Raw genomic sequence first — 22,544 nt, 5'->3', positions numbered from 1 at the left:
ATGGAAAGAGAGAAAATGCTTCTGTCTGCTGGTTCACTCCCCAGTGACCGCAACATCCAGGGATGGACCAAGTCCGAGCCAGGAACATCTTCTAGTTCTCCCACTTGGTTTCTCTCCTGCTGCTTTCCCAGACACATTAGCAGGGAGCTGGGTGGGAAGTGGAGCAGCAGCTGGGACTTGAGGTGTGTACGGGTGCCCCAGTCCATCTCAACCCTTGCTCAAGGCAGGCCCAGTGTGGCTGGAGCAGTACACGTCTCCATGTTCCCTGCAGGCTGCAGGAGGAGCTTCAGAGAGTAAGAGAGTGGACTTGGATTTGGAGAATGGGAATGGGGGACCCCCGAGGCCTCCGTGGTCGGCGCAGCTTAGGGGGACGCAGGGCATTTGGGTCACCAGCCGCTACCCAGTGCTGTGTGTGTGTGTGACAGGAACCACAGTGTCACTGGGGAAACCTTTGGTATACATTTTTTTAAATGTATTTATTTGAAAAGCAGAGTTGCCTAGAGAAAGGCAGATGGATCCTTCATGCACTGTTTCACTCCTTTGATGTCCACAACAGCTGGAACTGGGACTGATCCGAAGCCAGGCACTTCTCCTGGGGCTCCCATGTGGTGCAGGGGCCCAAGCAGTAGGAGTGCAGCAGGACTTGAAGCTGCACCCAGACTTAGGCTGTGCTTAACCTGGAGGCCATGGTGCTGGCCCCTTCACGGACCCGTGGCTGAGATCCTGTCTGCTCAGAGGGGGTTGCATTTTCCCAGAGTTCTCAGCCCCTGTGCATCAGAAGGGAACTCTGGGCTTTCAGTGTTTTTAAAAACAATATTTACGTACTTTGAGTGGCAGAGTTAGAGCATGCCTGCATCTGCTGTTAGTCCCCTAGATGGCCACAGTGGCCAAGGGCCGGGCTCGGCTGAAGCTGAGAGCTTCATCCTGGTCTTCCAGGGCTGTGGCAGGGCCCAGCACTTGGCCCGTGCCCCGCTGATTTTCCTGGGTTGTTAGCAGGGAGCTGGGTGGGAAGTGGAGTAGCCGGGATGGGAAGTGGTGCCCCTGGGGGATGCTGGTGTCACGGCGGCTTTACCTCCTACACCGTGACCTGCCTTGATCTTTTTTCTGAGGGTGGAGTCAGTGGGTCAGCCTTCCCTGTGCAGAGCCAAGCGGAGCCCGGTGGCTGGGCACTTGGTCTTTATGCCTTAGAGCCCATTTTTCTCCTTTGGTGAAGAGAAGCAGAAGCTCCAGAAACGTAAACAAGAATATGAGAGTTTGCCTGTTCTTACAGAAAAACGCTTTTCAGGGGGAGGGCTGGTCTGGCTTCACTCTGGGGAGGAGGCAGGGAGGAGGTGGCAGCTAAGCTGGGCGTCTTGCTCCTGGGTGTGGGTGCCTTTGTAACTCCAGGGGTGACTCGACCCTCCAGAATTCCCCTCTGTCCCTTATCACAGCAACCGGATCCTGTGTCCGGGGGTGTAGAAAGGGAGGTATGGGCCCAGCACGGCCCGTCCCATGGCCCGACACAGCAAGGCTCCTGGAGAGGTGGATGGGGTGTCGGGGTGTTGCCTGGGAAGCCCGCGTGGGGTTGGTCTGTGCCTGTTCCTCTCCAGCTGACAGTTGGGGTGCCCGTGGTCTGCAAAGCCAGCAGCATCTCCCGGGCCTCATCCAGAACTAGTTGTGTGTGTGCTCTGTCAAGCAAAGTGGGCACCAAGGCCCTGCGGGTGAGCGGCCCTGAGCACGACTGGCTGCCAGCTTGGCAGGTGGTCAGTTCTGGCTTGGTGCCTCATCTCTGGCACCTCCCCACCCGAATCCTCTGGCAGAGCCGCTGCCCCCAGGTCACCTGCAGAGCTCCAGCCCAGGGACCTTGCATCCGTAGGTCTGGGGTCAGCTGCCTAATGTTGCTGTCCTGTGGCCGGCTCTAGGAGGTACAGTGTGTCCAGCAGGCAGCCTGTCCTGAACGGTGACCTTGAGCTGGTGTCTGGGGACCAGCTCACCATGAGCAGTGCTGTGGTTCAGAAGCGGGGTCACAGGAGTCACTGGGGAGAGTCCTGAGGCTGTCCCTGTGTCCTCTCGAGGTGGCGCTGGCTCTGGGGAGCTCTGAGCGGCTGTGTTGGCCGCTGGCATCCGCCCCAGCCCCTGGGGCCTCAGGAGGCCCTCTGTGCACTTGCCCTTCTCCCTGCCTGGCAGCCTCCACTGTCAGTGCTGGCCTTGAGGCTGCAGTTGCAGCTGTGTCATGGGTCTTCTGGCAGGGAAATGGCCACTGGTCGCCAGCCCCTGCCTCAGCCAGCTGCCCGCACTCCTGCTCCTTTCCGGAGGCTCTCAGCTCGCTCTGCCTGGCCTGCCCTCCTGAGTCCTCAGGCCTGCCTGCACCAGCCCCCCTCAGCTTAGCCTTCCCTTGCTCTGGGGCTCCCTCTGGCCCTGCTGGGGTGGGCAGGTGCCCCACACAGGCCCCCGCACTGCCCTTGCACCTGTCAGCCGTGTCGGGTCAGGTTTTCACTGCCGGCTACTCTGTCTTCCCAGGCGATGAGCGCTGTGAGGACATGGCACCCATCCTGTGCTCATTCTTGGTGTCTGAGGTGACGGAGAGCCTTCCAGGTCCCCTGGGGAGGCAGTGCTGCGGGCAGCATGCCAGGCAGGAGGAGGTGACGGTCCTGGCTCGCCGTTGCCCTGCTGCTGAGCCACTTGGTCTGTGAGATCCCACGCTGTGGCTCAGTGGTGCTAGCCAGCTTTTCAACTCCGAGTCCCAGGAACCCTGGCCATGGTGTGCTGGTGTCTACCAGGAACACAGACTGGCATCTTTGGGATGGCTGTCGTGGCACAGCAGGTGAAGGCGTCCCTTGGGACAGCTGCCCTCCACCCCTATACACATCATGGTGCAGGTCAGGTCCAGCCTCTCCCCTTCAGGTACAGCCACCTGCCACTGCCCACCCTGGAAGCAGCAAGTGACAGCTCAAGGACGTGCGTGCCTGCCTCCCACGTGGGGGCCCTGGGGACCTGGGTGGGGTTCTGGACTCCTGACTGTTGGGTGATGGTGGGTGGGTAATAACCGTCTTTGTCCCTGCCTTTCAGATAACTCCCTAAGGGACCCCGCTTCTCCGCGTTGGCTCACGGCCTCGGCCTGTTCTTCAGGTGCCCTTGGAAGCAGAGCTTGAGCGTGCAGCTGGCCTGCAGCGTCCGCGCTTCGCTGGAAAGCACCTCAGACAGGTGAGAGGTGGCTCTAGGGCCACGTGGCTGTGGCTTTGTGCAGCAGTAACACCCGAGTTGTCACTCATCAGAAGAGTCCTAAGTACCAGGCAGTAGCTGCCGAGGGTGACGAGGTCACCTGCCCCCGGGGTCGCCGGGTGGGGAGTTGTCATGGACGCTCTTATCCTAGGTGATCAGCTTGCCCGGGTCTGGCTCCCTGCTTCGGAAGCCGTTGGTGCAGAGTCGGCCTGTTCTACCTGTCACCCTCCTCTGACTGCCAGGCTGCTGGGGGCGTGGCCTGCATCCCATCAGCTTCCCTGTGCCCAGGTCCCATGCTGCACCTGCCATGGGAACCTAAGCTGCTTGTGTTGGCGCGTCTCCCCGCTTCTGTGAGGGTCCTTTGCCAGCAGCTCTCAGCTGGCCCGCCCCCTGCCTCTCAGATCGGGCGTGGGGACAGGGAAGGATGCCCTAGGAAACCAGCACATAGCCCCGAGAAATCGCAGTGTATTCCTAATCCTATTAAGTGACTGGCAGAGGGTCTCTGATTAATGACAGGGCTGTTTGCCCGCATTCCCACACAAGCGAGACCTGGCGATTGGAGTCCCAGCCAGCAGGAGTGTGGGTTTGTCAGCCTGAATGCCTGAGAGGTCGGGGGTTTTGCTTCACTGTGTTCCTGCGTGGCATGCTTGGCCTCCGGGCAGTGCTGTGCCCGATGGCAGCCCCTGGCTCTCAGCTGCTCCTGACTTACACAGTTGTCATCCAGAGCCCGGACGCCCAGCAGCCTGGTAGGTGGCATGCAGGGTGCCGTGGTACGGAACCCGAGCCTGGTGTGTAGGCAGCAAACAGCAGCAGTACATTTCCTGGCTGGTACCCCTAGGGGATTTATTTTAAAGCACAGAGTTTAAGTAGTTGTAATAGGAATTTTTAAATCCATGCTCCTCCATTTGCGCGTACTTCTTGGGAGCACGGTCAAGTGCTCAAGGAGACATGACGACGGCCGGGGGCTCTGCCCTATGGATTGGAAGCACACATTCCTGGTCTGACTGTGTGTCAGAGCTGCCAGGGGCCTGCGTCACTGCGGGAGTGGCTGCTTCCGTCTCCACAAAGGCTGTGGAGAAGAGGGGCTTGGAGCCCTGCCCCCGTACTGCGGTTCCTATTCCAGTGACACACGCTGCTCAGCTCTGGGGGACAGAGAGGGTGTGTGGTGTGAAAGCGGGAGAAAAGCCATCTTCTAGCCATCCATACTAGGTCCCCAGCCAGCAGGTACCACATCCATGTGGCCACACTGCTGCTGATTAGGGCTGGGCAGCCACCAGGAGGGGTCAAGCCCCATTCCAGGTGATGGAGACACTGGCTTTCCTGCCAACCTTCTTCCTGGGCCTGAGTCTTTAGGGCTTGACTGAGAGGGGTGCCCGGGATCGCCAGTCCCCACTCAGTGAGTGAGTCGGCTGTGTGGATCAGTGGGGAGGGACAAGCTTCCTCTGGTTGTTGTGCAGTTCTGACAAGGCTGGGCACTGCACAGACCTGCCCGTATTGTGCATGTGCAGTGTCGTCTGGGCCCTGGACAGTGGTGCTGACCTTGCCGTCTGGGGGCGCATGCTGTGTGTGGACCAGCCTGCTGAGGCCTAGGCAGCAGAAAGTCTGGCGAATCTCTCTGTGCACTGGCTTTGGTCTGGGAGCGTGGCCAGCATGGGCCCCTTGGGTCCAGGGTGGGCTTCTGGGAGCAGCCAGAGCAGTGGCAGCTGGGAGCTGCTCTCCAGCAGCCTGGGCACGCTGGGCTGCGATGAGTAATGTTCTTTGCTGCGGGAATGCCTGGGGGCTGGATGGGAGGTTGCATGTCCTGCTCAGTCGCTTTGGCTTTGAGAGGACATAGCATGGCCACATTGTAGCACAGTGGGTTAAGCTGCCACTTGCTGCTCTGGCGTCCTGTATTGGAGCACTGCTTAGAGTCTAAGCCACTCTATGTCCAATCCAGCTTCCAGCTAACATGCCTGAGAAGATACCAGATGATGTCCCCAGTGCTTGGACCCTCCTGTCCACATGGGAGACCCAGATGGGGTTCCTGACTCAGCTCTGCCTGTTGTAGCTGTTTGGGGAGTGAACCAGTAGATGGGGGAACTCGTTATAGGTGTGGGCATGTGCCACCATGTCACTCTGGCTGTCAAATGAAGAACTAAGTCTTTAAGAGGGAGGGAGTGGGGGTCAGCATGTCCAGAATAGCTAGCTGCCCTGGAGGGCTGCACCTGGCCCTGACATCGCCAGCATGGCTCAGCTCCTCTGTGGATTTGCTGGCTGCCGTCTTACCTACTGGGGGTAGGGAGGACCTGTGACTGCATTTGAAGAAAACTTACCCATCCTGTTTCCCTCTCCAAATGCTGGCAGCCTCTGGTCGGGACTGGACTGAAGCCAGCGGCCAGTCAGTGCGATCTCGGTAACCCATGTGGGTGTCCAGAACCCAGCTGCTTGGCCATTCGCTGGCTCTTGGGCGTGCCTTAGCCAGGGGCCAGCATCGGGAGCTGGGAGTCGGTGTCCAGGCCAAGTGCGCTCTGCACACAGGTGACTTCGCTGGTGTCTGCCCACCAGGCTCTCTGCAGGTCTCTGTTTGATTGGAATCTCTTGGGTTTGTTTCCTGTACTGAAGGACTAGGGTGTTGTCCTAATTACTCTCGTGTCCTCTTCCAGCTCTAAAATGGGAGATCTTTTTTGAAGGTCACAGGCCTGGGCGGGCAGGAGGCCTGTGGATAGCTAGCTAAGGCAAGTCACTTTCTCGGAGTGGCCACGGTGCCGTGTTGCATCTGTCTTAACAGCGAAGACAGAGTGTATCTGCTTCATTTGGTGGCTTTTGTCCGCAGATCATTCTTACACTGAGTGTGTCTGGAGCCTTCTGGAGTCTTCAGGAATGCTGTTCCCTCAGGCTGCTTCAGTCCAGAGACCCCGTGTGGCTCCCTGTAGGCCTCCTCTCCAGTCTCGGCCGCTGTCCTCGCCTTTCTAGGGGGCAGCTGTGTTGGGGGACTCACCTTTCTTTACGTCAGAGCCGAGCTGCAACCAAGTCCTTGGGCTGCGGGTGTCTCCCAGCTGGCCTGCTCCGGGGCTCCCAGTGTACTCAGCAGTTGGGGGTGGCCAGCTTTTGCCAGCTGCTGGTCTGGGCGCAGCTGTGTTTCAGCCAGGGGGCAGTGAGCCCTGCTGGCCACCCTGGCTCCCATGAGAAGGGGCTGCTTCTGAGAGGCAGGCCTGTGGGGGGGTGGGGGGCCTTTGGCAGTGTTCAAAGAGGACGGCTGTGAAGCATGAAAATTGAACTGCCAGTGACCCCGGCCTGGGCAAGAAGCAGATCCTTTGGCGAAGGGGCTCGGAGCAAGCAGCCACCCGCCCCTGATCCCATGGCCTGCCGTCCACACGGCCAATTGAGAGGCCGAGAGTGGGGGTGGAGGTGATAAAGTGGGCGCTGAGTGAGAGGTGTAGGGTCGCTTCATCTCATTTTGCGACTATTGCTGCAGAACAAAAGGCCGGGATGCTGTGTGCCTGTCTCCTCTGAGCTCTCTACCTTTCCTGCTGGCAGTTGGAGATGCAGCACAGCTTCTGAGGCCGTCCTTTCCCTTCCCTCGTAACCGGGAGCTGGACTTCCGGAGTGCTGGCGGGAGGTGGGGGCATCGGGGCGCTGCTCAGCTTGGCCCGGAGACGTGGGGCAGCCCAGCTCGCCGCGGCCAGCGAGCGGTCACCTGTGGCTCATCACCAGCTCACTGCCCTGCATGGCGACTGACCGCCCTGGGAGTGGTCGGCGCTGTCAGCTCACTGCATGGTGACGAGTGTGACCGCCCTGGGAGTGGTCGGCGCTGTCAGCTCACTGCATGGTGATGAGTGTGACCGCCCTGGGAGTGGTCGGTGCTGTCAGCTCACTGCATGGTGACTGACCGCCCTGGGAGTGGTCGGCGCTGTCAGCTCACTGCCCTGCATGGTGACGAGTGTGACCGCCCTGGGCGTGGTCGTTGCTGTCAGCTCACTGCATGGTGACTGACCGCCCTGGGAGTGGTTGGCGCTGTCAGCTCCCATTTCCCCCCATTTCCTTACCCACCTAAGGCTACTGCCCGGCCCGGCCACCTAGGCAGGTCTTGCTGTGGATGTAGGGAAAGACAGGTGCGTGAACAGTTGTGTCATTTGCCCAAGGTCTCCTGGGAGGCAGGTGGGGTCGGTTGCATTACTGTGCTTCTAATTTCATGTGGACTCCCTGGGGTCTTTCCTGAGGGAAGGGGTGGGAAGGAGAGGCCCTGGGGTGGAAGGGCTCCCCCAGAGCTGCCAGTGTGCCCCAGGAAATGCTGAGGGGGCAGAGTGATGGGGGGACGGGCTGAAGGGAGGGCTGCGTGGCCCCCAGAAGAGGCAGAGCTGACCACACCTGCCAGCTGATGTGTGGCACCCTTGGGAGCTACTGGGGAGCGAGGCTGCAGCCAGCGAGGCCCGGTCCGGCTGCTCCGGCCTGCACTGGCCCTGTTGCCAGCAGCTGTGTGCAGTGGGGGGCTCTGCTTCTGAAGGGAGTGTTTCTTTCACGGGGAGTCCTCATGAGAAGGAGGGGGTCTTCCTTCTTCTAAGAGACCACCACTGTGCCCAGAAGGACATGGACAGCAGGCAGTTAGCAGAGAGGAGCCGAGTCACATGTGCACGTGTGTGGAGCTAGAATAGCAGCCGTTCAGGGATGCGGAACATTCCAGAACGCTTCAGTCCACTCTTGGCGCCAGCAGCAGCGGTGGGGGACGGAGGCTGGACCCTCAAAGAGGGTGGTGTAGGCCTTGCTGCCGGCAGTGAGCCGTTCTGAGCACTGACTACCTGGCTAAGCCCCAGTGAGGACAGCGCCCCCCACTCCCCCATGTCGCTGGTTCCCCTCACACCTGGGTCCCCATCCCAGCATCATGTTGATGTCAAATGGCTTATTTGGAAACATTGCGTTCATTTGCTTCTGTGGGGGAGAAATGTGCTCATTCTTTTCAGGATCTTGGGAAGTACACACCAGAGAGCTGTGGGGGGGTGCAGCTGTCAGCCCTGAGCTCAGTGGAGCTGGTTCAGAGACTGGGAGCAGGAGAACGGGGTGGGAGCAGCGGGGGCGTGCACAGTGGGAACGCACAGTGGGGACACACGCTGTAGGGGAACGCGCAGTGGGGACGCACGCTGTAGGGGAACGCACGGTGGGGACGCACGCTGTAGGGGAACGCGCGGTGGGGACGCACGCTGTAGGGGAACGCGCGGTGGGGACGCACGCTGTAGGGGAACGCGCGGTGGGGACGCACGCTGTAGGGGAACGCGCGGTGGGGACGCACGCTGTAGGGGAACGCGCGGTGGGGACGCACGCTGTAGGGGAACGCGCGGTGGGGACGCACGCTGTAGGGGAACAGTCGCTGCAGCGGGAACGCGCAGTGGGGACAGTTGCTGCAGGGGGCACGTCTGGCAGAGACCTGCGCTGTGGTGAGTGTGGTGTGAACGCATGCTGGGGTGAGAAGGCGCTCTGTGTTGCGTGTGGTTGAGGTGCGGCTCTGTGTCCTGCGCTGCACATCAGGTCCAGCGCTGAGCTGCGACTGTGGTGGTCCATGGGAACCCCTAAGTACGGTGTTAAGTCACAGGCGTAGCTGGTGCCGTTGGTGCTTCCAGGATCAGTGTTGAAGTGTGGTGCAGTCTGCATCCATGGGACTCTGGCCTCCGGTGAAGTTGGTGTGAGTCAGCGCGCCGTGCGCTGGTGTGCGGCGTCTGCCAGGATGCTGACTCAGAGCCCTTCGTTCTGCACGCGCCTGCCGTTTGCACCCAGTCCTTGCTGTTTTCCCATCTCCACTGCATCTCCTGTAGTTTTCTGGATGATTCTCTCCCTTCCACACTGTGGAGAGCCAGTCCCGACCATTGTCCTTGGCTTGGTGAGCCCCACATGGTAGAGTCCACTGCGAGAGGAGCACCGCGAACTGGCCCCGGCCAGAGCCGTCTAGGCCGTGCCTTCACTCCCTCAAGGGGCTGGGCTCTGCCCTGCCAAGTGGCCCCGCTCCCCGTGAATCCACACAGGTGCCTGTCTGAGGCTTACCATGTTAATGATTACACACGCTGAGTTAGATCTTGCTGGTGATTACTCAGCTTATAGACATCTGACCCTTTAGTGGGCAGCCAACTGCCCCGCCCTGCCCTTTGTTGCCACCCCCAAGGCCAGGCTCCCCCCACCTTGGGAGACCTCAGTCCTGTCCCCACTCCCAGCCTCCGTGGCTTCAGGCAAACGGCTCCCCTCTGCAGGCCCCCTGTCGGCTCAGCTATGACACCTGCAGGGATGGGCCACACAGGTGTCTCGGAGCCTGAGGGGCAGTTGTTACAGCAAGAGCAGGGCTGGTGTGCGTGGCCTGCCTGTGTCTGCATCCTGGGACGCTGGGCTGTTCCTCCTGTGGGCTCCGTGCACCTGTGCCACCTTACCTTCCAGCGAGCGTACATTCCTACTCCCTGGAAATAGTTATGGACACTGGCACTTTAGCGTCCGCAGACTCTCGGGTGTTTGTTAAATGTACCTACCTTGGTGTCAGGTCTGGCCGGGGGTTCGGGGGTGTTTCCAAGAGGAGGCCCTCCAGGGTGGGTACTGTGAGTGCCCTCTGCCCTGTAGGATGCGCGGGGGGGCTGAAGCCTCCTGGGAGAGCAGCAGTGGGCACATGCCACCTTCCATGCCAGCTCAGCCGGTGATTTATCCCGCCGAGGGAGCCGCGGTTTTGTGTGCCACATATCCGTGTCACTGAAGCCTTGTTTTAAGAGGGAAAACAGCAATTAATGTTTGGAAATAGGAAGTAGCTTTCCCACATTGCAGTGGAAGCGGCCCAAGGGAAACTGCCGTCCGGAGCTCCCCAGAGCAGAGTGGCTTGGTGCTGAATGGGCCTCTCCGGCTGGCGGCTCAGCGGCTGCACAACGTCCCTGGGAAGCACCGGGCGGCTGCCCCAGGCAGAGCAGGGAAAGCATGAGGCTGTCTCAGGCAGCAGTGTCCTGGCAGGGCCAGGGGACCAAAGCCGGCCGGGTGTCCCTGCTGCAGCTGCTGTGCTGTGGGCAGAAGGCAGATGGAGGGCCCTGTGCTGTGAGCAGCCCTGATCTGCCCAAGCCCTGTGTGAATATTTCAGCTCGTCCTCACAACAGGAGACCAGGGTGCTGCGGAGCCACTGCGCAGTGACTCCTTCCCAGTGTGTTCTTGCAGTACTGGGCTGTCTACACTGCAGTGTCACACACAGAGGCAATTCAGGAATGGCGTTGTGTCGGACTCTGAGTAGGAGAGCTGTGCTTCAACCCGAGATGGTTGAGAGACCCTCGCCTGGATGTGCTTAGCTCAGAGGATTGGCTGTGTGTGCTGGCTTGAAAGCACAGAGCAAGATGCTCATGGAGTCGGCACAGGCTGCTCGGTGGGGCCCTGCTGGCGTGCTGCGCCCGACTGTTCCTTTGTAAACGTGTATTTACTTGGAGGCAGAGATGAAAGAGAATCTTGTGCGGGCTGGTTTACTTCCTAAGTGGCCACAGCGGCCAGGGCTGCTCCAGGCCAACGCCAGGAGCCTGGAACCCCATCTCAGTCTTCCATGCCAATGCAGGACCCAAGCTCCAGGACCACCCTCTGCTGCTTTCTGAAGTGCATAAGCAGGCAGCTGAATCCAAAGTGGAACAGCCAGCACCCAAGTGGGATGCAGCCTTGGGGGTGACAGCTTAGCCTGCTGTGCAGCAGTGCTGGCCCTGGGCAGTTCAGAGGGGTGCTGTCCATGCTGTCTTGGGCACACCCTTGGCTTCTGCTGACCAGTTGCCCAGAGTCCCCTTGCCTCCTCCCTGAACCCCCACCCCTAGTCGTGATGGTGCCAGGGGATGTGCTGTGGGGGCTGTGTCTGTGTTGGGGACCCCTCCTTACCATGAGTCCCATCTCAGCAGAATCCCGCCTCCCGGCTGTTTCCTCTAATGTGTAACCATTGTTCCTGCACCCCAGCCAGCACCAGGTGGACGCTGCCCCTGCCCCGTGCAATAGGAGAAGCCGTAAGACACTGTTCCTGTAGATCCTGACTCCTAACAGGCTCAGCCAGCCCCCTCGGCTCCAGAAGCTTCCGGAGACAGCATGTGTGATGTTGCTGAAGGGCGAGGCTGTCACTGCCATGCACAAGCCGTGTCCTGCCCTCTTGGTTCCTGTGCCTCCGTGTGTGGCTCAGTCAGGTGACCCATGCTCTGACTGGCAGCAGTGAGGTAGCCTGGCGTATCTGGAGCGGGACCAGCATCCTGCCCTCACCCGTGCCCTGTCTCGGCCCTGAGCATCATAACTCGCACAGCTCCACAGGTGTTCTCACGAGTCCGGAGTACCACACATGAGGTCCTGCGGGGCCTGCGTCCTGGAGGAGGACTGCAGGTGCAAACGCACATGTACAGAGCAGTGTATGCGTGGACACAGGGACACACACACACGTGCACACGGGGACACACACACGTGAAGCGGCAGAGTCAGAAGGATTATCCAAGCCTCTCTTCCTTTATGGGAGGCTAACAGCTTCAAAGAGAGTGGAAAACGAGCTGCAACTTTTTTTAAGTTAAGGGTTTATTTGATTTTTATATATTTATTTACTTGAAAGATAGAAAGTGAAAGACACAGAGAGATCTTTCAGCCACTGCTCATTCCCTCCTCAAGTGGCTGCCCGGTGCCAACAGGGCTAGGACGTGCGGGCACAGGCCCAGGCTCTCCATGCTGAGGAAGGGGCCGGAGTGGCCTGCCGGTGCCACCAGCACTCCCTGGGCATGCCGGGCCAGGTGCGGCTTCTCCTTTCTCGGTGGGACCTGGCAGTGCCCAGGCCAGGGCTCGGGTGAGAGGATGATTCTTCAGCATGGTGCTCCCGATCTTGCGCAAACTGCCTTGGGACTCTCACGCAGATTCCTTTCGTTTGATGGAAAGTGTCCTCAGAGGCCAGTGCATGGCAAGGATGGCTAAGAGGGGAGCCAGGAAGGATGTACAGGTCTGTGGAGGGAAGGGAGTGTGGGTGGGGGAGACTGGGGTGGGCAGGGGGCAGAGCCCTGGTGCTTTAGGATGCCTGGAGGTGTGGCATCAATGGGCATCTCCAGGCCCAGCTGTGCCAACATGGCCCCTGTGCTCCGTAGCTGGCCAGGAAGGTACCTGCAGGAACAGAGGGAGGGATGGTGTTGTACTGGCTTGGCTTGTGGGTCACTTCTCTTTCTGGAATTGGACAAGTGGCGCCTGGGGTCAGGAAGTGGACAGGTCCCTAAGAGTTCTGAGTCCAAATTGGATAACTTTCAGAACAGTCTGATCTCTGTTAGACTGGGCCGGCCCCTCCAGGAGGGCGCCCTGTTCGCAGGCGCTCTCCAGCCAGTCCTTAGCAGGCAGTCTGGGGCTGACGGCTTAGAAGCCAGATCCGAATACCTTCCATATTTGGATTTGTTTTTGCAACATTTTCTGTTAGCTGCTGAGCCCTGATGCCTCCCCCAGGCACTGTGTGGTTCTGGGTCTGATTGCCAGACTGCAGTATGGGGTTCTGGGTCTCCCCAGACCTCCCTCCTGCCTGCCTCTGCACCTGCCAACGGGGTGTTTCTTGATGCGCTTTCTGCTAGCCCTCATGGTTCTCGGCTGAGGAGGCAACCCTACCCCACACTCTCACCCTACTAGCCCAGGCTCGATGGTTGTGTATGTGGGGAGGGGATTGGTTGGGGAACAGCGAGCAGGTCGGGAGCCGGGGTCACACCTGACATGCAGATATGGCCTGTGGGCGAGGTGTGTCAAGGCTGTGCCATGGTTTTGGGTGGAGAAAGAGCTACAGCTGCTGGCAAGATAACCCAGCTGGTGTGCGGGAACTGTTCGGGCCCTGGGCACCGTAGCCTTGGTCTGTCCGTTTGTGAATGGGGGCCAGTCATGCCCCCCAGAGGTTTTTGTGATGCTCAGACGGCGGTCGGGAGCTGCATGGGAGCCAAGGCCGCCGTCCAGGAGCCCATGGCCCCTCACGTCTCCCTTGGTGTTTGCTCGCAGCGTCCATGGGGGTGTTGGGCAGATCTGTGGCGGCTGAGAGTTCAGGTGTGACCAGTGATCTGAGGGTACCCCTGAAGGGCTCATGGAGGGAGTGTCTGGGGCCCGGCAGCAGCAACCAGGGCTGAGGGGCAGACGCCAGCAGAAGCCATGGCGTGCCGTTGTTCAGGAAGTCTGCGGGAGAATGGCACTAAGAGATAAGTGTATTTTTGTGCAAAACTGTTTTTTTGCAGTTCCAGGCCTGACTCTACTTTTTTTTTTTTTTCCTAATCTCATTTGAAAGGGAGAATTACAGAGAGGAGGAGAGGCAGGGGTCACTTATCTGCTATGGCATTTCCCAGACTGCTAGGGTAGCCAGGGCTGGGCTGTCTGAGGCCAGGAGCCAGGAGCTTCCTCCAGGTCTTCCGTGCGGGTGCAGGGGCCCAAGCATTCAGGCCGTCCTCCACTGCTTTCCCAGGCCACAGGCAGGGAGCTGGATACAAAGTGGAGCAGCTGGGACTTGAACTGGTGCCCACATGGGCTGCCGCCGCTTACAGGTGGAGGGTTAGCGTACTGCAGCACAGCACCAGCCCTCAGTTGTGGCTTCTCCTGGGAGGTATTTTCCAAGAACTTTTTGAAGACCCCTGTCCCCCACTCATGCTTCTGGCAGTGTGGGTGCCTGAAGCAACATCAGCCAGCAAGCACTGCCTCAAAGGCCTGCCCCTCAGCTGCTGTGGGGTGTCCTGGCCCGCCCCCCGAGGATATGGCCCTGGCTGGGTGCTCAGTCGCTCCATCCTGCCCAGTGGCCTCTGTGTGGCCCTTGGGGTGAAGTACCTGGAGATTCCTGCCTGCCTGCGGGGTCTGAGAGCAGAGAGGCAGGAAGAAGGGAGCCTCTGGGGGGGACAGCAGGTGGCTGGCACCTGCACAGGGGAGCATGGTGATGGGGGTCAGTTCAGGAGCAGACGCTGCCTGTTCCGTGTGCACAGCTGCTCCATGGGCTGTCGGATCCAGTTCACACGTGAGCTGACAGAGGCCAGTGAGTGCGGGTCAGCTGCTGGTGGAAGGATCAGAGCAGGCGGAGTGTTTCCAAGTGCGAGGGCTGCAGACAGGCCTGAGGACATCTGGGTGGAATGGCTTGCAGCAGAGGGACAGCTGTGTGCGTGCATAGGCCCCCAGCATCCTAGGCCCCCGCGCCGGGAGCCAAAGCCCATAGCCTTGGCCACGGCGGTCTGAGTCACGGCTCCTGCCAGGAGCTGGGCTGGAGGCTGTTGCTGTGGGCACTGTGGGCACTGGGGCAGGGTCTCAGCTGTGTGTGGCTCAGCAGTCTCTTGCCCCCTCCACTACGGGGACACACACCCCGTTCTCCACAGACTCCTGCTGTTACTATCACTTCCAGTCCCCCAGCTGGGTTTCGGGGGTGACAGTTGTAAAACACTGGGGCTTCTGGCCAGGGGCTCTGGCAGGTGGTCCCAGTTCCCGGCCTGCATCTTCCTCACTCCCAGCGGCCGTTCTCTGCAGGGAATCCGTATGGCTGGGCTGATGCTTTCCTAGGCCCAAGTCCGCAGCTCCCGGCAGCAGGGACTCCTGTTCTCCCACGCTGGGATGGCAGGACTCTGGGAATCCAAGCTGCCTGGGGGACCTGAACGCAGGGCACTGCTTCCCCCACACTGTGTGTGCACCGGCCCTGTCGCATGCTGCTGCCCGCCCCCTCTGACCACACCGTCTCCCTTCTCTGCACCTGCCCTGTCACGTGCTGTGGCCGCCCCACCACCCAAGCCTGCATTGCACACTCTGAATTAAAGAATGTTCAGGAATGCAGGGGTGGGAGCAGCCCCATGGCTGGCTGAGCAGGTCTCTGTTGAGGTTGAGTCTTCTTTTTAACAGGTGCCTTGCTGGTGTTGTGGCTGTTGGAATATGGGGAGCACAGCATGGGGCGTCTGGGGTCAGTGGCCTCCTGGGGCTGTCCTGCTGCAGTGGGCAGATCCTCCCCTCTTCCAAGACCACCGTCTTTCCCAGGGCTTCGGACTGCGCTGTGGGACTGGGGAGCAGGCCTGGGCATCCTGGCTTCCGTCATTCCCCTCTGCACAGGTTTTTCTTGGCCACTGTACTCTGCTTGGAGGCCCTGCTGGATTCAGAGCCATGGGGCCGGGCCCAGGCCCCGCTGTGCTGGCGGAGGAGCCGCTGTGCTGGCCTGGGCTGCAGGTGCTCTTGGTCGGTCCCATGGCAGTGAGAGGGGTGACCCCAGTTCCACTGGGAGCCCTGTTACCAGGGCGGGGGCTCCGCCAGCCCCAGGCTGTCACAGGTGACTTTGCTGAAGTCGCTGCAGCCGACCTGCTGACCTCTCGGAGAAAGCCGGTGACCGGCCTTCAGCATGAGGAGCTCAATTTTTTGGTTTCTTCTGATCTGAAGCCCTGCAGAGTCTAGAAAGCTCGAGCAGCGCCTGGGAGTGCAGGTGTGGCACAGGCCTGCAAGAGGGCAGCCTGTCAGTTGGCAGTGGGGCCGGAGGTGTGGGGTCCTTGGCCTGCTCTCTGGACTGTGGCTTCCTGCGCTGTGGGGGTGGGGACGCCCCTTTCCGATCTACAGGTTTTCCCTTGCTCGTGGGCATCGGGCGGGAGGGGCTATCGAATGGCGCTGTGTTGTCAGGGCAGAGGAGTGGCCATTGCCTGTCCTCCCTCTTGCTGACTCCTCTTTGTGCTGCTGTCACGGTTGATTGCTTGTCCCAGACTTTGAGCTGCTGTCTTTGGGGGGCACGAATGGGATAACCAAGTGGGGAGCAGGTCAGTGACTGGCTTGCAGCTCAGCGGCCGCTAAAGCACTCAGCGTGCGCTTTCCATTGTGTCATCCTGGCGTGCCTGAGTAGCTTTTGTTTTTTGAAAGATTTATTTGAAAGGCAGAGTTACAGAGAAAGAAGGGGAGACACAGAGATCAGCTCTCCCATCACTGGTTCGCTCTGCTTGTGGCTGCAACGGCCAGGGCTAGGCCAGTCTGAAGCCAGGAGCTTCTTCTGGGTCTCCCCCACGGGTGCAGAGTCCCAAGGCTTTGGGCCATCCTCTGCTGCTTTGCCAGGGAGCTGGATGGGAAGTGGAGCAGCCGGGACTGGAACTAGCAGCCACGTGGGACGCTGGTGCCACAGGCAGAAGCTTCGTGAGCCACATCACATCAGCGTTGCCGTTTGCTGAGTGTGGCTGTGAGCTGTCTCAGAAGGCCTTGGGCTAAAGTTGCAAAGGCTGTTTTGAGTTGGATTAGGGACATTTCTCTAGCCAGCCCTTTGTGTTTGAAGGTGTGATCCTTGGGTGAGTTGGGGGACTTCTGGGCAGGAGGTGCTGCCTTCCTGGCGGGCTTTGGTTTCTTCTAGAATATTTGGCCAGGCCCAGAGGATTAATGACCTGTTGTTCCGCCTGTTTGAACCTTATCTCCTGATCCCCAGCGTCACCTGAGACTTCTGCGGGCTCATTGGCTGGGGGGCTTATCTCCCTCTGTGCTCTCTGGAGTTCCTCTGGTGATAAGGAGAGCCCTGTCTGTTTAAGAAGCCATCCTGCAGGGGTGCCGCTGGCGGGCCTGCTGGACACTCCTGCTAGAGCCAGAGCTGGAGCCGGGAGCTGGAGGTAAGGGCTGAGGCCAGCACACTTGATTCTTCATGCAGATTTCCCTGTGGTTAAGGAGTGTCCCACATCTGTGCTTGGCAAGGAGATGGACTGAGAACACGGAGTGCCCGCGTGGGAAGGGTGGGGCAGCAGGGTGCCATGCAGTGGGGAAAGGTGTGCCTCTGAGTGATGGGACCAGTGTTTGCTGCTAGGTCCTGTTTCTGCTGGCTCAGCCCAGTGGGACTTTGGGTGTGATTGGCAGGGGAGTCCCTGTCCCCGCCCCCAGGCTGCCTGCCAGCTTGGCCCCAGGGACTCCCCGAGGAGGCTGATGGATGAGGTGCTTGCCGGAGCGCCAGCTCACAGGCAGCAGCGGTGCTGGGGACAGATCTGATTCGTGTTTATTTCCCACCATCCACGGGTTGCCCTTGTCTGTCTGCTGTTTGGGTAGGGGGACCAGCTACTCTCTGTGTATCACAGCACAGCCTCAGGCAGGCAGGGATGTTGCGTTACTGACTCAGTCTCCAGGCAGCCACCCTGGCACTGGTGGAGTTCTGCCTGGTGCAGGAGTGCCAGGCAGCGCTGGCTGCCTTGTCTCCAGGCTCAGAAGCCCTGCTGTTACCTCCAGACAGGCTGGAGCATCAGAGAGAGAGAGAGATCCTCTATCCACTGGTTCACTCTCCAGATGGCAGGCAGCAGGTCAGGGCTGGGCCAGGCTGAAGCCAGGAACCAGGAACTGCTTCTGAGTCTCCCAGCTTAGATGCAGGAGCCCAAGCACCTGGGCCATCCTCTGCTGTCTCTCCAGGTTCCTCAGCAGGAAGCTGGATCCGAAGTGGAACAGCCAGGCATTAGCTGGTAAGGGCTGCTGGTGCCAGTGCTGGAGGTTTTGCCCCTACCTGCCATTGCCAGCTCTGCAAGTTTCTGATTTTGCCCCTGGAGGTACTTGGTCCAGGAGGGAGTACCTTGCTCCAGGCACAGTGGGTATCACGAGTCAGCCCGTGCAGTTCTGTTGGAGCAGACCGTGTGTGGGGCTGCTGATCTTACACAGTGCAGTCTGGGTGGGTGGGCCAACTGAAGGAAGCCCCCTCTCTGGGGAGTGGAACGTTGGATGGGAGCAGAAGACCCGGGCAGCCGCTCCCCAGCTATGGACAGTGCCACAGAGGGCACGTCACCCCGGGGGAATGCAAAGATGCAGAGATGATTAATCCAGAAATAATGTGTCTGCAAAGCCTTGAGTCTTGGTTTCTGGATGAGGTTTCGTTTCAGCTCAGAGGGGAGAGTGGGTCGGTAGGATGATTCCTTTGAGATGGCCCGTGTCTCCTCGGCAGCATCCCTCTTGGTAACAGTGAGCTGCGTGACGCCCACTACTCCTCTTGTCCAGCTCCCTGCTAGTGTACCCGGGAGAGAGTGGAGGATGCCCTGAGTGTTTGGACCCTACCACTCGCATGGGTGACTCCCTGGGGTTCCAGGCTCACTGCTGACTCGCAGCCATTTGGGGGAGTAAACCAAAATGTGGAAGATCTGCCTCCCTCACTCTAACTCTGCCTTTCAAATAAATAGACAAATCTTAGAAAGCTAACAGGCAACTAAGCGGCGTATGATGTGGGCGATGTGTCTGCCTCCTGTCTGTTGGGGGGATGTGGCCACAGGGCTGGGGGGGCTGCTGTGTTCGGGGCTGATGGGCAGCCAGGTGATGGACGCTGCCTGGCACGGGCAGCTCCCGCTCTTGCCTTCTAGCCGGGGTGGCTGTGCTGTCGTTCTGTAGGATGGCACCGCCCTCTGCCGTTCAGAGCAGGTGAGTGGCACTCTTCAAAGAGCTGCCCCTCCTGCTCTAGTCTGCCAGAAAGACCCCCAGAGTCTGCAGGGGCTGGACTGTTGTGTTTTTCTTCTTAAAAAAGTTTTCAGCACCCCCCAACACACACACACACACACACTCTCTCTCTCTCTCTCTCTCTCTCTCTCTCTCTCTCTCTCTCCCTCTCCCGGCCCCCATTGGATCGCTACCCAAATAACTGCAACAGCTGGAGCTGGTCAGGGTCGAAGCCAGGAGCCTGGGACTGCATCTGGGTCTCCCGCCAGGGTGCAGGGCCCAAGCACCCAGGCCGTTTGCTGCTGCTTTCCCAGGCACAATAACAAGGAGCTGGATGGGAATATCCCAAACCACTGCTCGTGTGATGCCGGCTTCCCAAGTGGAGGCTTAACCAGCTGCACCACGATGCTGGTGTCTGGCCACTGTGGGGAGGAAGGGGCGTGTCCTGGTGATCGTGGGATCAAACAGCTTTTACAAGGTGGATTTTCAATATGAGTTCCTTTCAGCACCTCAGTGCAAATGCTGCTTACATAAACTAAGTGCAAGGCTAGACCAGTCACCATGTCTGTAATCCGAGGGCTTAGTGGTGTAACAGCGATGTGGAGGGCTTGTACATGCGGGAGCAGAGTAAACAAATGGGCGGAGGGATGCGTGCAGGGCAGCCCTGGGGGTGGGGTGGGGCAGTGCTGGGTGTCCCTGTGTCCCCAGGAACCACGGCCCCAGCTGCACACAGATGCTGTGGGGCTCAGCCTGTCGGGGCACTGGCCTGGCGTTCCACGTGGGTGTGCTTCTCCAGTGGCTTGGCCACTGTGGCCACGGAGAACAGGGGCTCGACACCCGATAACTTGATCTCTGCTCTGGCTTCTGTTATTGTGTCCATGTGCCTAATGTTTCAGAGCAAATGCTGTGACTGCACTTAAAATATTGACATTCCTGTTGTTTTACGACTCATTTATCCGTTAAGCACAGTCTGCTTTTTAATTTTTTTAAAAGAAGATTTATTTATTTGAAAGAATGAAGGGAAGAAGATCTTTTGTGCTTGGGTTCATTCTGTCAGTGGCCACAGTGGCCAGGACTGGGCCGGGCCTGAGCCAGGGCATCCTCTGGGTCTCCCATGGGGGTAGCAGGGTTCCAAATACCACGTGAGCCAACTGCTTCTGCCTTTCCCATTATCAGGGCACTAGATCAGAAGTGGAGCATCAGGGATACAAACCAGTGCCGGTGTGGGAGCCCGACATTACAGGTGGAGGCTTCAGCCGCTACGCCACCACAGCAGCCTCACCTGCCCCTCTTGCATAACTGAGCGTCTTATCATTTTTATGTCCTTTTTGGTGGTTCACCAACCCTGTCCAGGGCCTGCAGGTCCTTCCCAGCATAGAGGCAGCTGTGGCAGGCTTCTCTGGGAGCTGTCTGCAGAGGTGTGGAGTGATGACGTGGCATGGGGGATCCAGGCAGGGCTGGGAGTGACGGCTGCTCTGGCGTTTGGGGCTAGGACCGTGCAGGGCCTTTCTGAGCAGGGCTTGCTGTGGTGCCGATGGCCACTCCTTGGGGCATCAGGCTCCGGGGTCTTCATGGGACCTGCTGTATGCGGGGGCGGGGAAGGTCCCTGGACTTGTGACGAGAGCTGGGAACGCTGGCAGAGGGCCGCCGGGAGTTTGGCGATGTTTGGATTTTGTACAAGCCATGCCTTTCGCCGTTTTGTGACAGTAGCAGAAATCTTCCTGCCTTCTTCCAGCGTGCTGTTGGGAAGGCAGACAGCCGTCAGCTCCTCAGGACCATGAGCATCCAGCTGCTTTCAGTCTGCGTGGCTGCTAGCACGCCCTGCACCCCGACGTGGGCTCAGGGTCTGTGCCAAGGCCCCACGTCTGCAGCTTTCTACACAGGTGCCTGGCCTGGCCGCCCCGAGGTCGTGAAGGTTTGGGGTGCCAAGTCTGGAAGGAGCTGTGTGTCCCATGCACTGACGGATTATGTGTTGTTTGTCATTTGGAGCTTGAAGAGCCACTCCTGTCTGGGGCTAAAGCAACTGTTCATGTCCCCCAGGAAACAGCTGTCTCACGAGGACCCCAAAGGTTGGAGGTGGACGTTGGCTACCAGCCCCGAATACCATCTTCCACGCTGTCTCCAGCAGGGGGCCATGTGGCTGTCCTCGGGGCCGCTGGTCTCCCTGGTCCCTCTGGACCTGAGGCCTGCTTGGTGTGGTCTGCCTGTCCCTTCCCTGGGGTGCCTGTCACATGATCCTTCAGATAGCAGGATTTCAGCTCTGGAGTTGGGTCCTGGCCGGCAGAAGCAATTGTATTTGGGGTTCAGGTTAACTCTCAGCTTTCTGCTGGTTGATTTGAGCTCAGGCACAGGGTGGGACAAGACCTACTGGTCACCTGCTCCACGTGCCTCCCTGTGGTGCTGAGGAGCACCCAGAGCTCTGGGAGGGTCCCAGCCAGAGCATTTTGCCTTTTATCTCCCTGCGTTTCCATCTATGGGGCTGGCTCCATCGGCTCAGCCTCCCTTCCCAGCCCCCTCAGGCCGAGAGGCTTGCCAGTCAGCCTTGACCCTGACCGTTGGGCGTGGCCATCCTGCAGGGAGAGCACGCAGATAGTGGCGGAGGGCTTGTCAGAGTCAGCATCTGTGTTGTTGGGTTGTTGAAAGCAGGTCTGCAGTTGTCTTGACTAGGAAGGTTCATCTTGATTCTTTTGATGTTTGTTTATTTGAAAGGCAAAGCATGACGACAAGAGAGAGACTTTGCTTGTGCTGGTCCCTTCTCAGATGGCCACAACAGCTGGGACTGGGCCAGGCCAAATCCAGGAACCTTGAACTCCATCCAGGTCTCCCATGTGGATGCAAAGACCCAGGCGCCTGGGCCGTCCTTCTCTGCTTTTGCATTAGCTGGGAGTTGGCCTGGAAGTGGAGTAGCCAGGACTCAGACCAGAGCTCTGCTATGGGACACCAGTGTGACGAGCGTGGCCTAGCTTCCTGCTGACGTGCACCGTGGCCGGCAGCAGCGCTGGCTCAAGTCCTCAGGTCCCTCCCGTCCAATGGGAGACCCATGTGGCGCTCCCAGCCCCAGCTGTTAATGCTCGTGTGGAGCTGGGGGAGGGAAAGATCCCTTTCCATTGGTCTGTCAGACATGGACAAGTGGCAGGTCTCTGAGTCCATTGGCACCGAGACGAGAGCAGCTTCCTCATGAAGTGGGGGACGAGTCAGTGGACCAGCCCTGGTGGCAACCCCACGTTTACATGGGAGCAAACTGGCAGGGTCTCCCCGGGACGCCTTGCCAGCAGGAGCACGTTGGTACATGAGTTGCCCCACACTGTACGAAGCATGTCAGTGTCACGGTCCGAGGTGCCATGAGGTCAGAATGGCTACAGGAAGTACTGACGGTTTTACCGAGTGGCCAGGCACAGAGCACCTGGTGAGTGTGTTCACACGCAGCTGGAGGGAGAAGGCCACTCTGTAGGCTCCCGGGGCTCTGGCGTCCTCAGCCCACGGTGTTGCAGAGCCCACGGCCTCTGCCGTCCTCAGACCTGTGGCCCTGAGGAGCCCACAGCCCGGGGCTCGGCTGCTCCCCTCCCTCGCTTCCTCCTGCACACAGAGCCTCAGATGACACGTGGTTGCCAAAAAGCCTGGTTTCACAAAGAGGTGATGTCATCGAAAGGAATGTGATGTGCTCTGGGAACTGCGCCGGGGGAGTGCCTGTGCGGCGTCCAGCACTGAGCTGTGTTTTCCTTGGACTCTGGTGCGTTCCCGGCATGCGTGGACACCCAGGCACCAGCTGTGCGTGTTTTCAGCCAAGGTTGCCCCAAGGGACTGCGTCCTTCAGCGTCTCAGGCTGACCGAGTGCGTGATTGGCTTGCGTGATTGTCAGGTTCCGGTGAGTAAGACAGGTGCTTCCTGGAAACAGACAAGCGGGCAGGGGCCTGGGTGTCTGCATTTCTGACAGGCTGACCTGGCCATGCTGGGGCAGGGGCTGGAACCCTTGGAGTTCACAGATGAGGGCTCGGATGCCTGCGTGTCCCCACAGTCCCCATAGGACATGC

General features: G+C 59.5%; 1 protein-coding gene across 3 annotated transcripts in view; it reads left to right on the top strand.

The window, feature by feature from the left end:
* LHFPL2 (LHFPL tetraspan subfamily member 2) overlaps window positions 1-22,544 on the top strand; it is a 57,686-nt gene that overhangs the window by 5,762 nt on the left and 29,380 nt on the right. For all 3 annotated transcript variants that reach the window (XM_040985961.1, XM_040985962.1, XM_040985960.1), the window contains exon 2: window positions 3,049-3,183. The gene's annotated coding sequence lies outside the window, so the exon portion shown is untranslated. The remainder of the gene's footprint in view (window positions 1-3,048; window positions 3,184-22,544) is intronic.

Source organism: Ochotona curzoniae, unplaced genomic scaffold (assembly GCF_017591425.1).
Source record: "Ochotona curzoniae isolate NIBS_2020 unplaced genomic scaffold, NIBS_Ocur_1.0 contig_4501, whole genome shotgun sequence".
Classification (NCBI taxonomy): Eukaryota; Metazoa; Chordata; class Mammalia; order Lagomorpha; family Ochotonidae; genus Ochotona; species Ochotona curzoniae.
The sequence above is the reverse complement of the archived record's forward strand: the minus strand, read 5'-3'. Positions and strand labels throughout refer to the sequence as shown.